Source organism: Phyllostomus hastatus, unplaced genomic scaffold (assembly GCF_019186645.2).
Source record: "Phyllostomus hastatus isolate PE091 unplaced genomic scaffold, TTU_PhHast_1.1 phas_contig_254, whole genome shotgun sequence".
NCBI lineage: Eukaryota > Metazoa > Chordata > Mammalia > Chiroptera > Phyllostomidae > Phyllostomus > Phyllostomus hastatus.
Genome location: NW_025333810.1, coordinates 17,580,853 through 17,586,069, shown reverse-complemented (window position 1 = coordinate 17,586,069; position 5,217 = coordinate 17,580,853). Strand labels below are relative to the sequence as shown.

General features: G+C 34.2%; 1 pseudogene; it reads right to left on the bottom strand.

Annotated features, from left to right (window-relative positions):
- Positions 1 to 3,964: 3,964 nt before the first annotated feature.
- LOC123818062 lies at positions 3,965 to 4,619 on the bottom strand (annotated as a pseudogene).
- Positions 4,620 to 5,217: the final 598 nt, after the last annotated feature.

Sequence of the window (5,217 nt, the reverse complement as noted above, 5' to 3'; positions counted from 1 at the left end):
CAGTAGAAAACTTTTTAGTTTGGTGTAGTCCCATTTGTTTATATTTTCTTTTGTTTCCCTTGCTCAAGGAGCTATGCCAGAAGAAATACTGCTAAGAGAAATGTCAGAGAGTTTAATGCCTATGTTTACTTGTAGGATTTTTATGGTTTCAAGTCTTACATTTAAGTCTTTAATTAATTTTGAATTTATCCTTTAATATGGCATAAAAAAGTGGTTGTTTCATTTTTTTGTATTTATCTGTCCAATTTTCTCAACACCATTTATTGAATAGAATGTCTCTATCCCATTGTATGTTCTTGCCTCTATTGACATGTATTAATTGACCACATAGATGTGGGTTTATTTCTGGGCTCTCTACTCTGTTCCAATGATGTGTGTGTCTGTTTTTATGCCAGTACCTTGCTGTTTTCATTACTACAGCCTTATAGTATAGTTTGATATCAGGTAGCATAATGCCTCTAACTTTGTTCTTCTTTCTCAAGATTGCTGGGGTATTTTGTGTTTCCATATAAATTTTTAGATTATTTTCTTTAAAAGTAATTGCATTGAATATATAGATTGCTTTGGGTAGTATGAAAATTTTAATGATGTCAATTTTTCCTGCCCCGAGCATGGTGCATGCTTCCATTTACTTGTATTTTCTTCAGTGTCTTATAATTTTTCAAATGTAGATAATTTACCTTCCTGGTTAAATTTATTTTTAGTTACCTTTTTTTATGCAGTTGTAAGAGATTGTTTTGTTAGTTTCTCTTTCTATAGTTCATTATTGGTATATAAAAATTCAAACAATTTCTGAACATTTTTTTTGTGTCCTGCTACTTTACTGAATTCATTGAATGGTTCTAGTAATTTTTTTATTTTTTTTATTTTTTGGTGGAATCTTTAGAGTTTTCTATGTACAGTATCATGTCATCTGTAAGTAATGATAGCTTTACTTCTTTCTTTTCAATTTTGATGCTTTTTATTTCTTCTTCTTGTCTCATTGCTTTGGCTGGGACTTCCAGGACTATGCTGAATAAGAGTGGTGAAAGTAGATATCATTGTCTTGTTCCTGATCTTTTGGGAAACACTTTAAGTTTTTCCCCATTGAGTATGATGTTGGCTGTGGGTTTGCCATATAGCCTTTATTATGTTTAGGTATGTTCCCTCTATTCCCATTTTATTGAGAGTTTTTATTATAAATTTGTGCTTGATTTCATCAAATGTTTTCTTCTGAATTTATTGATATGATCATATGAGTTTTATCCTTCATTTTGTTTATGCAATATATCATTAATCATCTGCAATATTATACCAACCTTGCATCCAGGAATAAATTCCATTTGATCATGGTGTATGATATTTTAAATGTTTTGCTGAAATAAGTTTGCTAATATTTTGTTGAAGATTTTTTATATGTTCATTAGGCATATTGGTCTATAATTTTGTTTCTTTATATTGTTTTTATCTGGTTTTAGAATTAGGATAATGCTTGCAAAATGAGTTTGGGAGTCTTTCTTCCTCTTGAATGCTAGCCTTCTTTTGGATGACAATAAATTAGCTTTAATTATTTAGTGTTTACTATGCTCTAGGCACTAAACTTTTATAAATGTTATTTCATTTGTTCTTTTTCCACGATTCCATAAATTCAGCATTATTTTTCACATTATAAGTGTTAAAACTGAGTCTTACAGAAGTAACCTCAAGTACTACCCAGCATTCTCTAAACTTTGTCTCCAACCCCCACTTTTCTTCCAAGTGACAAATCTGAACAGCTGACTAGCCTCTGGACATAGTCATGTGGTTGTCCCAGTGTTCCTCAGATTCTTAACCTAGTCAGGTCCTGAAACCAAGTTTCACCAACCAGAAATCTGGCTATCACCTTGGATTTCTCATTTTCTTTCCTGCATCCAAGAAGTCTTCAGGCTCTGTCAATTCTATTTAAATGTGCCTTAATTTTTTTCTTTGTTTCTTTTTTCCTGGCCACTACCTTTTGACTTGTCTTGATTCCTATTATCTTCTATCAATTACTACACTAGCTTTTAACTGACTTTTCTGATACTACCCATTCACTTTATTTCCTATTTGAGACTTTATCCTATACCTTATCTCCACAATAATATTATTAAAATGTAATTTCTGTCCTGTCAATTCCACACTTGAAGTTCTATAATGGTGCCCATTTGCCTTCAAGTGTTGCCATCTCATAGCTCCATACTTCTGTTCAGCCTATTCTCTCTGCTCCACACACCATTCCCACTTTTCCCTTCTCTTCTTCCTTGGCCAAGAAACATAGCATCAAGTTAATTAATTTAGATATAAGTGAATTAACATTTGAATAGTTTTTATACTCAATAAAAAATAAAAACTAAAAATATTTTGATATGAATGTTTAATTATTGAAAATTTTGAAATAATGAGAAGCCTGAAATAGTTTTGGCAAGCATGCAAACACTTAAGTAATAGTTTAAGGGAGTGTGACTTGATTTTCCCTTTCTAAAAATCATTTTTTATTGCATAACAAAAGCTTTAAAATCTATAGTTGACCTAGTATTTCCACTTCTAAGGATTTATGCTAAGAAAATAATTAAGCATTAAATATGCAGTTAAAGATTATATCCTTGATTATAAATCTTCATATTCAAGAATATCACAGAATTATTCATATTTGTTAGGAAACATTTAGAAATATGTTTAAGAAGAATATACTAATTACTTAAAAATTAAAATATGTAAAAAGCTCATTTTTTATGCTAGTTAGAAATCATGTCTTCTAAAACATGGCATCAAAAATATTCATAATGCAATTTTAAATAGAAAAAGCAGAATTTTTTTGCTCCATAAAATACATATCTAGATACAGACAGAAAAGAAACAATAAAAAATAAAAATAAAATGAGCCAAATTAAAAGAGAAGAGAAAGAAACTAGGAAACAAATGAGATAAACATTATTTCTGATAGTAGAATTTGTGATGACTTCAATTGTTTTTATACTTTTTTACAGGGATTAAAGATGTGGGTTAGATGAATTGACAGAGCATAGAGGATTTCTAGGGCAGTAAAAATACTCTGTATGATACTGTAATGGTGGTTACATGTCATTATACATTATCCAAACCTATGGAATGTACAGCACCAATAGTGAACTCTAATGTAAACTACAGACCTTGAGGTGATTGTCATGGGTGCATGTAGGTTCTTCAACTCTAACAAAAGTGAAAATGTGCTGGAGGATGTTGATAATGTGAAGGCCGTGCATGTGTTGGGGAAGGGAGTATAAGGGAAATCTCTGTACCTTCCCCTCAATTTTTGCTGTGAACCTAAAGTTACTCTAAAAAATTAAGTCTTCAGAAAATGTATTTTCTATATTCTCGTCTGTATGTAGCCTCTGGAGACAGACGGTCGGGATTCAGGTTCACATCCCAGTTCCATTTCTTTCTGTGTGACTGTAAGCAAGTCACACAATTTCCACAAAGCCCTTTCATTCTCCTCCTTAAATTAAAAAACATAGAATATTGGGTAAAATAGTTAAAAATTTTTTAATATGTACATAATAAAACTCATATAAAGATCTCAGCATAGTGTCTGGACACATATAAGCACTCAAAGAAAACTATTGTTGAAGTTATTATTAAACATATAGCTATTATTATCAATGTCAAACTGTTACAAATAGTTTTTCCTGTTTTTTTCAGAGATCAGTAGTTTATTTGTCCCATTTGTAAGTTAGACGCCTAAGGTTTCTTGGTGTTCCTGTTGACATTGTATGGAATTACGGGTGTGTAACTGACCCAGGTTTTTAGTTACCTATATAAGGGAGACATTATTGATGAGGTCTTCTAGATGGAATGATCAGTGTTTTGTTGAAATCCATCTACACTAAGCTTTTTTCTGGCTTTAACTTTAACATCTGATCTGAGTCATAAGTCACTCAGCAGAACATCTTAAAACAGCTGGCTTCACACCCATGTTCTCTGAAGGTACTCAAATAGACATTGGAAGAATTAATTTCTTTCCATTAAGGACTTTGGTTATGTATAAATAGAAGAAGTCACAGTAGAAGATGGTTTGTACTACTCCAGACACCACTGCAATTTGGTCATGGAAATTCTCAGTCTGGTAGTGCCTGATCTGTTGAGACAGGTAGAGTGCCCTATGCAGCCCAAGAAAGAACAGGAAGTGAGTAGTACTCAGCTTCTCCAGTCTTGCTGGTCATGAAGACCTGCGGTGAGATGGCCACCAATTCCAGGCAGAGAAAGTCAAGAGGATCTGTAGGGAAGTGAAACTATAATTATCAAGGAAGGAGAAGCCAATGAATGGGACCAGAAGAAACTCCAGGTGGAATGTATCATTCTCACTGTCAAACATTTTCCAAAATCTCCCATAGATCATGTACACTGACATAAGCACAGAGGAGAAAGACCACCTTCATGACTGTGTTGAAGATGGAGATGACATTGACAAACAAGTCCAGGTACTTGGTGGTGAAGATGACTACAGACAGTATCTGGCTTTTGGCAGTGATGTCTTTTTAGAACTTGGTCTTCCAGGTCTTCCCTAGGAGCATGGCCAGAAGGTGGCTCAGTCTGTCGAGGAGACAGAACACAATCCTGGTCCAGCCAGCAGACCCAATGCCCATGCACAGCCAATTATTGGAAAACTTTCTAGTGGGCAAGGAGGCTGCCACACCTTGGCATGGCCTGTGGGTCCTGTGCGACCCTATCTGTAACTCCGAGCTCTGCACTCTGTGCTCTCAGCTGATACAAACATTTCTTATTTGTTATAATTATAAAATCTAAATAAGATTGATAATTAAATGCAAGGGCTGAGAGAGTCAGGGGAGAAAGCTGTTCGTCAATCCTTATGTAGGGCCCAAATGAAGCCCTATGAGGGCAAGACAGGTAGACAACTGCATAGTGGTATCCCAAGAACAGGGAGAATATATTTCTAAAGAAAACGGAGTTTTGCCTCCTAAGGAGCAAACAATGAAAGCAAATGAGCACCAAGTTCAGAAATATGAACTTCAAAATATAGAGGAAATGGTGTCCATTGAGGATGCAAATTCCAGTGTCCCTAGGATAGCCCAAGCTGAGAATAGCAGATCTCAGCACAACTCTTAAGTCATGCTGGGAGTAATGAGCTGTATTTGTTATCTACTGCTATGTAACAAATTGCCCCAAGACTTAGCAGACTAAAATAATACACATTTATTATCTCATGGTATCTCTGGGTCAGGA